Source organism: Sceloporus occidentalis, unplaced genomic scaffold, assembly GCF_023333645.1.
Source record: "Sceloporus occidentalis isolate IW3139 unplaced genomic scaffold, rSceOcc1.0.p SCAF_6, whole genome shotgun sequence".
Classification (NCBI taxonomy): Eukaryota; Metazoa; Chordata; class Lepidosauria; order Squamata; family Phrynosomatidae; genus Sceloporus; species Sceloporus occidentalis.
Window position 1 is genome coordinate 90,819,051 of NW_028316986.1, and position 13,396 is coordinate 90,832,446.

Sequence of the window (13,396 nt, forward strand, 5' to 3'; positions counted from 1 at the left end):
TCACTCAAAAGAAGGAAAATGATCAGTTATTTGATTTGGCTTTACAGGAAGCACCTGCTTATCTGATGATTTAGGCACCAGAACACTGTCAGAAAGTAGAATTGGTTGAAAAGTGTAACCTAGGTTTTTTAAAGCTTGCTATTTCATTTTGGCCACTAAAAACTTAACTAACACACTACATATCACTTTTAAATGTGTGCAAAAATTAAATACAGTAACATATGTACTATCTATCTAAACACAAAAGCACAGTACAATGAACAAAAGCTTCCCTTTAATATTCTGCACAGTGATATAGGATACACTAGCCACAATCTCAGAAGTGTCAGATTGAACATAAATTGTGTCTCAGAAAAACCACAAACTAAAGGCTGATAGAAGGAGCACTGTTCACAATCTTGGAAGCACCACTTACTGAACACAGAAGTACCATCGACTGGAAGGCGTACAGCAGTGCTTGCTTTGGACTGCTATGGAGACTAACTCTGGACTGCTCACACATGTGTCTAGTGTACATACTGCTTGCAAAGTAATAGCAATAGCAGCTTTATTTATTTCATACCACCTAAGCACTCCCTAAGCAGTTTACAAAGTATAAGCTAGTTGCCCCCAACAAGCTGGGTACTCATTTTAGCAACCTTGAAAGAATGCTAGCTTGAGTTGAGCCTGAACCCCTGGCTGGTATTGAACTTGCAACCTTATGGTTTGTGAGTGAGTGGCTGCAGTACAGGCATTTAATCATTGTGCCACTAGTGCGCTGAGAGGGGGAAAAAGATGCTAAGCCTCCATGTCAGTATAGTATCTCCCCCCCCCCCCATGCAAGCAATACACACACACACATGTGAGTAGTCCAAAGCAAGCCTCCATAGAAAGAAGGACTGATGCAAATCCACTCTTCCCACATTTGCAAATTACACAAACAAATTCTGTCAATTCAAGAAGAGGTCGCCTGTTTCCATAAGCAAGCCTTGGGAGCAGATATGCAAATGCATGCAAGCCTCATATGCAAGAAGAACTGATGAAAGAGTGGACCATTTATCGAATTACTAGAACTTGTCTGAAATTTGTGAGTGTTGAAAAGCAAGTCATCAAAAAGTGAGGTGTCTAAAATGGGGGCTATCTGTACTATACATTTTCTGTATTTTATGGGGCTGGTGTCAAGTTAAGTACCTGTAATGATTAGCTATCTTGCAATTTTAAGGAAATTTCCTTATTATCATTCTAGATAGGATCGATATAGATGTTAAGCAACAAGAACTTGTAACAGCTTTTTATTTTTGTTTTGAAATGAAAGGCTGCAGTCTTGAGTAGAGGAAAATAGCCATGGAAAACAGATGCTTAAAACAAAAGTAACTTACTCTAGCTGTTCCCCCCCAAAATAAAAAGAAGTCATAGAAAAAAATAACATCCTAGGCATAGGGGAAAAAAGGTGGATGACTGAGGTTCTGAGCAGACAGGCCAGGATGGCACAAGCCAAGCCCATGCTATCCTGGCCAGGTCCCAACCAGGATCACTCCTTGGGTATGTGGACAGGCGGGTGTTTACACACCTGGTCACACCCCTGCCATGGATTCATTACTGCTGCATATCCCTTACCTCCCACTTCCAATGATGCTAGTGAGAATACCCCAGTCACCACATCTGACATGTAAACAGGGCACCTGTTTGCACCCATGTGGCCAGGTGCCCCATTTCCACATCAGATGCAGCAACGGAGTCTTCTCACTAGCAGCAGTGGCAGAGGGAAATAAGTGTGGGGCCATGCCAGTGTTTGCCATGGAGTTTCAGAGAAAATTTGCAGCAAATGGTGAGTCATTTTGACTAATGCTAAGGCCTTTTTTGACTGAGGATCAGGACGGATCCCAGCCCAATCCCAGCCCTTGGTTAATGGCCTGCATTCTCCAAACATGACAATGGGAGACCAGGGAGAATATGGGTCTTTTGACCTGTGCAGACAGCCCCTAAATCTTTTCCCCAGATGGAATATCAAGAGAAGAATAAATGGGGACATTTTGAGTAGTAGAATGCCCTGGATGGAAAAACTTAAGCAGGGCACATAAACCCATTCTTTTCTTAAAACTGAAGCCTTGGGGGCTGCTACTGGACTTTTGAACAGCCTGAGAAAAGTTACCATGACCTGGTTACCTGATTCTCAGTAGGTTTTTAACACCTCAATGACACTTTGATTTCATTTGGAAAGTGTTGCTCATCAGTGTTTAACTTTCAGATTTATTTATCTAGCAAAACCTTTAAAGGTTCATGGAAAATAAATCTTAAGCTATAACTATAGTCTGTGTTGGAAATGAGTACAGAGTACAGATATGCGTGCTGCAGTCAGCATCATAAAACTGCTTGTGTTCAGTTCATATGTTTCCCATCCTGGAAGTCATTATCCTTCCCTCTCCCAATCTAACATTTATTAACCTCCATAAAAGAAAAAGAAAAAAATTATTAAAAATACTTTTTACTGGAGTAATAGTGTCCCATTTCAAGGACTCCTCTTTTTAAAATTTGTTTTTGCTACAAGAAAGAGCCAGATAATTTGTTGGCCACAATTTTATTATAAATTGGCTACAGTGTTATTACAAAATAGACAACCATATGACCACACATGAAGAAAGGAGAACTCACATCCTTACAACCCTGGATGAGAGGCTGCCTGTCCAGGGCTATATTGGGGCCAAACCTTATTTTGTATGAGCCAAACCATATCTAGCTTGTGAAGTTGAAGGCTTTCATGGCTGACTTCCATAGTTTTCTGTGGGTTTTCTAGGCTATGTGGCTGCATTCTGGAAAAAATTTATTCCTGACATTTTGCCTGCATCTGTGGTGAAGATATCTTCAGAAGATGCCAGCCACAGATGCAGGTGAAATGTCAGGAATAAATTATTCCAGAACATGGCCACATAGCCTAGAAAACCAAGAGAAAACCATATCTAGCCTGATTTGAGCATACTGGTTGGCCAGCCCAGGATGCATTCCCACAATTACTCAAATCTGCAAAGTGCCCCACAGCCTCTCTTCTAGCTGTCCACCCATGTTCATGCTTCTCCTCCAATGTTAATTTCCTAATACACACAGACACCTTCACTTCTACCAGCAAGCAAGTATTAAGATATAAGTATGTGTGTGTGCAAGTGCCTTCAAATCACCTGCGGATCCATGGCAACCCCATGAATTTCATAGGGTTTTCTTAGGCAAGGAATACTCAGAGAGCTCGTTTTGCCAGTTCCTTCTTCTGAAATATAGCCTACATCATCTGGTGTTCATTGCAGTCTCCCACCCAAACACTAACCAGGACTAAACCTATTTAAGATCAGATGAAATCTGGTGCCTTTAGCATATTTAGTCCTGTGTTATCTGTATAATATAATCAAAATACAGCAAACTAAACACAATGGGGAAACCCCAAGTAGGTTGGGTACCTTGAGTGCTGACTGAAGAATAGTCAGTCTAAGAAGCTTATCGCACACAGTTTTTAAACATTTTAGTGTTCAAATTCAAATGAAACGGATTTTATTGCATAGCCTTGTTAGTGAGACGTTTTCACCCAGTTCTCTTTCTGCTCCATGAAATGTTTCCGATGATAGTCTTCCATCCTCCCTTACCAGTAAACGTTATGAGGCTATAAAATCAGCTGTGCCGTGAGACCCTTCCTCCAGACTTATCTTCCCTTGCTACTTTTGCTTCCAAAACATGATATCGATTTGATCTCCTCAAAATTATTGAACACTTTGGATTAAAGACATTTGTTTATATGATCAACAAAGCAGGATTCGGTGTATGCAACAGGAACAAGATTTGAGGATGGGCCACTCTAGAATAGATATTTTAATATTGATATGTTCTTCTTTTTCCAACACCCCCCCCCCCCTTTACAGTCATGGAATCATAGAATCGTAGAGTTGGAAGAGACCACAAGGGCCATCCAGTCCAACCCCTGCCATGCAGGAACTCTCAGTCAAAGCATCCCTGACAGATGGCCATCCAGCGTCTGCTTAAAGACCTCTAAGGAGGGAGTTTGTTCCACTGTGGAACAGCCCTTACTGTCAGGAAGTTTCTCCTAATGTTGAGGTGGAATTTCTTTTCCTGCACCTTGCATCCATTGTTCCATGTACTTTTCTCTGGAGCAGCAGAAAACAATCTTGTTCCCTCTCTCAATATAACATCCCTTCAAATATTTAAACAGGGCTATCATATCACCTCTTAAGCTTCTCTTCTCCAGGCTAAACATCCCCACCTCCCTAAGTTGTTCCTCATAGGGCATGGTTTCCAGACCCTTCACCATTTTAGTCACTCTCCTTTGGACACGCTCCAGTTTCTCCACATCCTTTTTGAATTGTGGTGCCCAGAGCTGGACACAGTATTCCAGGTGGGGCTTGACCAGAGCAGAATAGAGGGGCACTATTACTTCCCTTGATTTAGACACTATACTTCTATTGGAAGAAAGAAGAGATATTAGATAAATAAAAGTATTTGGGTGGTTCAGAAACTATGGTCCCCTACTCACTCAGTCAAAGTGCATTTGTACAACTAATATGCTGGGTACCATTTTACTTTGCATATGAGAAGCTCCATTTATGTTTGGAGAATACTCTGTAATCACAGTGTTCCTTCCCATTTACTCATATGTCTGTTAGGATATTGGTAGTGGGCAGTTTGGGCTAGGAGATGATGCTTTGGAAGTGAGGTGATGGGCAACATGGAGTCTTTGGGTGAACATAGCGGCTTTGTTTACTGTATATATTTTTCTGTTAGTCAGCTGATGTATAAGTTGAGGACAGGTTTTGAGCCCAAAATTATGGATTTTGATATGACCCATGGATAAGCTGAGGGTAAAACCTAAGGGAATGTAACAAAGGTTGAAGCAAAGGAAAATAATGCCAAAGAACTTACAAAATTCCAGCAATCTGAACTTTTGGTGCTCATATTAAAGGCTGGATGGATGGTAGAATGTGACAGTGCATCTAGGATGGATTACATTCTTGCCTTTCATCAGGGGATGGCTCCTTTTAAAAACAAATAAGAGTTTTAAAAAATAAGAGTTACTTACATTGACCCATGGGTAAGTCAACTCAGGTTTTTAGGTCAATTTATTTTACTAAAATGTCTAGACTTATACATGAGCATATATAGTAATTATCTTAGCTGATAGCTCTTGGTGGATAGACTTGTTTCCATGAATATATATAATCTTTCATCAAAACCATCTAAACCTGTGGCCATTAGTTGTGGCGTATTAATTGCTACCAGGTGTCATCATGAATTCCATATTCTCCACCTGTTCCAATTTAGTAGGGATATGGGTATGAAGGTGGGAGGACTATGTGAGAAGGCTTTGTGTCTATTTAATTAGGGATCCATTGTCTGCTGAGAAACCTCCTGACCCTGAGGCCTGGCCATTCACCAAGAGGCCAACACAGATTAATATGTAAATCACTCCCCCCCCCCCCCCAAACCAAGGGTAACACAGTATATATACCCCACACACCTTCATGCCACCATTCTCTCAAGATGCATGCCACAGATGCAGGTGAAATGTCAGGAATAAATTCTTCCAGAACATGGCCACATAGCCTGAAAACCCCACCAAATATAGGGACAGTCCTGATTAATCCTCCACCATCCCACTTTTCTGCATTTAAATGCCTCCATTTTTTTCTCCCAGTTTTCCCCTTTGTCATCAGCTTACTTCAGTTGCTGAGTTTATAATGCAAAAGTGGCTTGCACTCAATTAATTCAGTAGGACAGAGAGCAGAGGAGGCAGGTGGAATCTTGCTCTTCCCAGTAGACTAAGGCAAAAGTAAACTGCTGCAGTCTCTCCTAGTTTATATATTCTTCCTCATTAATAACTTTTGTTATACTGACCACACTGCTGTTCCTTGGTCATAGCTCTTCTGGTATTAAAAATGTTAGAGAATATGGACCTCCTCCTAATCATAAGACACTTGCAGGGGAATCCAAGTGGTACAGAAGATGTTCTGATAATCAGAATGTATGGTGTGTCCATTTCATTTTACATAAATAGATGGACTCAAGAGTAGCATGATTGAGGCTCACCATTAACTAAACTAAAAATGCAGCACCAGACTGATCTATATGAGCACAAATAATGTATTGTGTGAAGCCTGCGGGAGAGGTTTTATTCAGCAGGGAGCATAAAGAACAAATTTCTTGTTACGGTTATGTCTGAGTGCACAAACCTAGAGAAGAAATATGTCCAGTGTACCCATTGAATAACAAAGGCGTTGTTCAAAACTGAATACGTGAATACATGGTGCACATACCTTTCAGTGCATCCAGAATCTGTTGTGGAGCTCTGACCTTTCAAAGACATGGGGGAAATGACATATTATAAAAGACGCATACACACCAACAAGAATCAGTGAAGTGGAAAACTCAATGACATGAAAGAAATGTCTCACAAACAATGATTACTGTGCCTTTTATGCTTGTCAGCTTTGCAGAAACCACTGCAGCTTACCTCTCATATGAGAATATGAGAGTGACATCAATACTAAGGTACGCCTACTTGAAAGTTTTTAAAGCAGTCTTCACCAACATCTTGTCCTCCATATTCACTGGATTACAACTCCAGTCTGGTGCTGCTTTTTTGCTTTCTGTGAGCACAAATGGATTGCTGTCTTCAGAGTGCACCTCTGCTCTGTATTGTTTCCATAAGATGACAGATCTGGGATTTGTGGGAAAGTTAGTGGGAAAGTGGTAAGGGGGGAGTGGCCTTGGTCTACAAGAATACCATCACTTTGACCAGGAGACCTGTCCAGAAGACAGATTACATTTTATGTGTTTACCTGACCCTGAAGGCTAGGGACAGTCTGGGCATTCTGTTGGTTTATCGTCCACCTTGTAATCTAACAGACTCCCTGGCCGAGCTGACACAACTGGTCTTGGAGCTGTTACTGGAGTCCCCCAGACCTCTTGTCTTGGGGGACCTCAACATCCCCTTCGAGGCTGGCTCATTAGATTTTGCAGAGGCAGCTCGGCAGTTCATGACTTCCATGACAGCCATGAGCCTGTCTCAATTAGTTTCAGGTCCGACACATTGTGCAGGTAACATACTCGATGTGGTCTTCTGTACGGAACAGGAAAGCCCGTGGGCAGAGGTTATCAACACCTCTGCCTTGTCATGAACGGACCATTTCCTGGTCAAGGTTGGCCTAAAAGCCACTACCCAAAACCCCTCGGGGGTGGAGGATCCATTAAGCTGATCCGCCCTTGAAAGCTAATGGAACCTAAAAGGTTCCAGGAAGCCCTAGAGGGTTTTATGGTTGGAAATGATGGCGATTCTGTTGACGCCCTGGTTGATACCTGGGATAAAGACCTAACCAGGGCTATAGACAGCATCGCTCCCTAGCGCCCTCTCTGGCTCGCTTCAAATAAAAAACCATGGTACACTCAAGATCTTCAGAAAATGAAGCAAGCCGTGCAACGACTAGAGTGCTGCTGGTGGAAACACAGACGCTTATATGACAAGACACTCCTAGGAAACCTTTTAGTTTTCTATGGAGCAGCAATCGATGCAGCAAAGAATTTGTTCTGTGCTGCACGTATTGCATCCGCAAAGTCTTGTCCAACAGAGCTGTTCAGGGTGGTTAAAGAGCTAACCCAACTGCCTCTCACCTCAAACGTATTACTAGAACCAACAACGGCCTGCTGTGACACATTCAACGACTTCTTTGCCAATAAAATCTCTCAGATAAGGGTCGATCTGGATGCTGGCATTACAACAGAGACTATGAGAGAGGTATTCAGTGACTCCGTGGACTGTGTTAGACTGGATCGTTTTGAGCTTGTGAGTACTGATGAAGTGGACAAGCTCCTTGGATGTGTAAGGAAGATGACTTGCCCTCTTGATCCCTGCCCGTCTTGGCTGACCATTCAGGGAGGGGATGCTGTAAAATCATTGCTTCAGACTATAATAAATGCATCCCTTAGAGAGGAGAAATTTCCATCAGCACTTAAACATGCAGTGGTTAAGCCACTCTTAAAGAAACCCTCTCTCGACCCCCTGATAAGGAATAACTATAGGCCAGTCTCTTTATTACCATTTTTGGGCAAGGTGATCAAGAGGGCAGTCGCCTTCCAACTCCAGGCTGTCTTGGATGAAGCCGATTATCTAGACCCATTTCAAACTGGCTTTAGGGTGGGATACGGAGTTGAGACTGCCATGGTTGCCCTAGTCGATGATCTCCGTCTGGGCATTGACATTGGAAGTGTGACCCTGTTGGTGCTCTTGGACATTTCAGCGGCATTCGATACCATTGACCATGGTATCCTTCTGGAACGCCTGAGGGGGTTAGTTATTAGGGGCACTGCGCTCCAATGGTTCCATTCCTACCTCTCGGGCAGATTCCAGATGGTGAGGCTGGGGGACAGTTGTTCTCGTAAAAGAGAACTGACATCTGGCATCCCTCAGGGCACCTTTCTGTCCTCCGTGCTTTTTAACATTTACACAAAGCTGCTGGGAGAGATCATCTGGAGACATGGGACCCGGTGTTATCAATATGCCGATGACACCCAAATCCACTTCTCTATGTCTCTGACTGTTGCAGTGACTAAGGATGGCATCTCTCCTCTGAATGCATGCCTTGAGTCAGTAATGGGCTGGATTTGGGAAAACAAACTCAAGCTGAATCCAGAGAAAACGGAGGTGCTCGTGATAGGTTCCCCTGGTCCAGGGAAGGAGATTTCCTAATCCATCCTTGATGGGGTCACACTTCCCCTGAAGAATGAAGTTCGCAGTTTGGGAGTACTCCTGGACTCATCTCTACAGTTGACATCTCAGGTAGAGGCGATAGCCAGGAGTGCATGGTGTCAACTTCGGCTGATACACCAACTGCCTCCCTAATTGGCTCAGGGGGACCTTGAAACAGTAGTACATGCACTGGTAACCTCTTGTTTAGATTTCTGTAATGCACTCTACATGGGGCTACCTTTGTACCAAATTTGGAAGCTCCAATTGATTCAGAATGCTGCAGTCAGACTGATCACCAGGACACCGAGATCAGAGCATATTACACCAGTGTTGAAATCTCTACATTGGCTGCCTATTAGCTTCCGGGCGCAATACAAAGTGTCGGTTATTACCTACATGGCCTGGGCCCGAGTTACTTAAGGGAACACCTCTCCCTACATAATCCACCCCGCACTCTCAGGACATCTGGCACAAAAATATTAGAACACCCCAAAACCCAGTTGAAAACCCCCTCTTGTAAAACGTTTTCTGTGATGGCCCCTAGACTTTGGAACAACCTACCGGAAGAGATCTGTCTTATACCTTCTTTGGAAGCCTTCAAGAGGGCATTGAAGACGGATCTCTTCCAGCGGGCCTATCCAACGGATCTCCTCTAATCTGATTTTGAACATCTGAATATGATGACTCGATTCTTATGACCGTGAGCAATACTGTAACAACTCTTCCCCTTTTTATTCTTGATTGATATATTTTGTATGTATTTTATGATGTTTTTACTGTTGTAATCGATCCGAAGGGAGAAGCGGGAGATATAAATAAAATTATTATTATTATTATTATTATTATTATTATTATTATTATTATTTGCTCTGTTCATGTGTTTGGACTGCAGTCTGATGAATTATTGTCTTGGATGTTTGACCAGTCTGCCACACTAAATCTAAGCACCTCTTTCTTTACCTGTCCTCTTCTGAATATCTTTAGGTTCCAAATATTGTTTGTTGTTATTGTTAACTGCTATCAAGTTGACTTTGACTTATGGCAAATCTAAGAATGAGAGACCATCAAGTCACCTTATCATCACCAGCCCTGCCCAGATCTTGCAGTTTCAGGACCATGATTCCTTGATTGAGTCTATCCGCCTATAATGGGGTATCCATCCTTTCCTTCTGATTTCTAACTTACCCAGCATTATTGCCTTTTCCACTGAGTCATGTGTTCTCATATGGTCAAAGTACAACAGTCTCAGTTTAGAATTCAAAGACAAAGCCATGTTACTCTGGATCAGTATGCAAAGGCATGCATCTGATGAAATAGACTTAAGTCTATTCAATCTTATACTACCAACTTCTTCTCTTACTCTCAAAGGTGCCACAAGATCCCTTTGCATACAGTCTCAGTTTAGTCATCTTGACTTCTGGGGAGAGTTCAGGCTTGATTTACTCTAAGATCCATGTATTTGTTTTCTTGACTATCCACAGTATCTGTAGAATTCGCTTCTAGCAGCACATTTCAAATGAGTTGATTTTCTTCCTATCAGTTTTCTTCATTGTTCAGCTTTCACCGCCATACATAGAAATTGGAAATACAATGGTATAGACAATATTTTCTGTCTGAAAAGTGATGGCTGGATCGGGTATGACCAATCATAGTCATGGTAGGGAGATGTCTGATGAATTAATCCTGTAAATATTGCCCAGTTATGGATAGTTATTTTAATGGACAAATATGTGTTATTATTTATCAGTGGCAAATATATTTTCTTTATTTTCTCAGTAATTTCTTGTTCCCTTGTTGGTATAGACTAGAGAGAATAAAGGTGCTTATTTTAAAGCTATAAGTTTTTACACACACACACACGTACTGAAATAATAATTTTTCTTTTGTGCTTTCTCAGAAAAGAAGGGGGAAAGGGGGGAATGCATGGTTTATAAGTTAGTACTTTAAAAGGCATTTCAATATTTAATTTAAATTAGAATCCATCCTTCTCTGTCCCACCCTGGGCTATTCTCTAAGAAAAGGTAGCCAGGCCTGTATTTAGAACACAGAAGGGCTATGTGTGACCCTCCAGATGTTGTTTAAGTACAGCTCTTCTTAAGTTTGGCTAGTAAAGCCAATGAGGTAACCGGTGATGAATCATGGGTATTATAACCCAACAACATTTTGATTACAGCCCAGTCCCCATCCTTGGTTTAGATCAGAGCTTGGAAAAGTTACCTGTGGATTACAATTCCCACAGTCTTCTAGCCACCATGGCGATTCTGCTGGTTGGAGATTCTGGTGCTGTGGTCCCCAAACAGCTTTCCCAAGCTCTGAGCTAGATGGTGACACATATTTATTTAGCTGTTTTAATAAGTATAAAAAGTACTGTGTGATATATTGTAGAACACTTTCCTTGCCTCACATCTGCTCCAAAAGTAGCCAATTATAATAGCGAAAACTCCAGCTAAACAATAGTGATTACATCAAAGTGAGGATGAAAGGGAAAATGGAAAGCCTGGCATGGTGATCATTTGAGTCAATTCCTTGGATTCTAACCATTCTTTTAATGCATGGGTTCACTCCCTGACATATGTTTTCTACAACTGACTGTTGTACAAAGCTGGGAGAAATGCCCCTATTCATTTGCTCCTGTCAAGATTGACTGTTTGCTGATAATTAACTTTGCCACTTCCAAGCAAGCTCTTCTGTGAAACACAGTCCCCACTCATTAATCAAAGAGACATAACATTGTGCAAACATTTTATTGAATTGATTTCTTTATTTTTTCTCCTACCTCAATTACTCATGAATTAGATTCTTGCCTTCACATACATCCACAGTGGTGAGAAAGCCACTTTTACTAGTGCTAAAATTTTTGGAAGCTAAGTAAAAGATAAAGCAAAGACACAGATAAGGCAGAAGCCTTTTCAGGGCTGGCTTTCATATTAGGCAGAGTGACACACCTGCCTCAGGTGGCATATTTTTGGCATCATAAAAGGGCAGCAACTGGTTAGTTGCTTGAACTTGTTATTTTAATCTGGAATGGGATTTTCTTCTCTGTGTGCCAAAACGACTAGCCTTGAATATTATGTCTTTGAACTTGAGTGGGTGGGGAAATGCTATTTTCCCCCCACCTCAAAATGTCTTAGGCTTGCCCTTATTTTCCCCACATGATTGGTATTCCTCTCTCAGCAGGGATCTGTCAGATGGTTGTGAGAATGGTCTTAAATAGGTTGAGTCTCCCTTATCCAAAATTCTGAAATCTGGAATATTCCAGAAGCCAAAACTGTTTTCATGGATGGGAGAGATAGTAACACCATTGCTTTCTGTGTTTACTGCACAAAATTGTTTTTAAAATATTGTACAAAATTACCTTTAGGCCATGTGTATAGTTTTGTGTTTAGACTTGGGTTTCACCTCCAGATATCTCATAGGTACCCATATGCAAATACAGGTATTCCAAAATAAAATAAAATAAAAAATCCCAAATACAAAACATATCTGGTACAACTTTATATGGCTAGCACTGCAAACTTTTTTTTAAAACAGCATTCTTCAGTCTGTAAGAACTTAACATATAAAAGTCTAGCATGTGAAACCTTCCTGACCTGCAGTTTGTTGCTGTTAACTTCCCATGAGTCAATCTCAACTCATGGGAACCCTGTGGATGATACATTTCCAAGACTCTGTCCTCTATTGCTCTGCTTAGAGCCTGTAAATTAATGCCTGTGACTCCTTAATAGAGTCCATCCACTAACATGCAGATTTTTCTCTTTTAATTCCTTCCACCTTTCCTAGTTTATTAGTTTTTCGAATGAATTGTGGCTTCTCATGATGTGTTCAAAGTACGACAGCCTTAGTTTAGTCATCCTGGCTTCCAAACTTTTTTATATAACTCGCAGTTAAAGGACAGGAAAGCTGTACTTACTCAACCTCTTTCTATTAGATGGTATTAGAATTAAGCCAATACTTATTGAAAAGTATTTGCAATGAACTGGGTAGCTGGACACACTGACATCCAGTAAGTTCCCTAATGAAGCTTCCCTTGACATGGATAAATAAGAGATGAGACAACACCCCACCCACCCTGTTATTGTAATGTTTGTATTGTTAAAGGTATAGGAGCAAAGCTACTAGGAAAAGAGGCAACCATAATTTGTATTTCAGTCTTACCTTTCTCACAGGCTTGTTGTGTGGCTAAAACTGGATATCCCCATGTGTTATAATCCCAATCTATTCTTTTGGGAAGATGCCAATAACATACGGGCCCAAACAGACTGGCCAAAATAAAACTGCTTCAGGTTACTTTTGAGGTTTGCTGTTTAAATGATGCATGTGTCCTAAGAGGTCGGAAGCCACACAAAAGCCACGCTCCAGTCTTAAGCACTGGAGTGCAGCTTTGGTGCAGTTTCTGGCCTCTTAAGGTGCATGTATCATTTAAACAGCATACGTCCACAGTGACCCGAAGCAGTTTTATTTTGGCCTGTCTGTTCACGTCCATACATTAACATTGTCAAGTATAATACCCATGGAAAACTAACAGTGTTCCGTATAATACATCTGGCTTGTTTGAATTGCTAAGCCACTTTTCAATGTTTTTAAAATGTTCTTCAGGCATTTGGTTCCCACAAATATTGAAAGATCTGTTGGAAAGGACTTTTGTCACAATCTCCTCCCCCCCCCCCAAAAAAAAAAAAA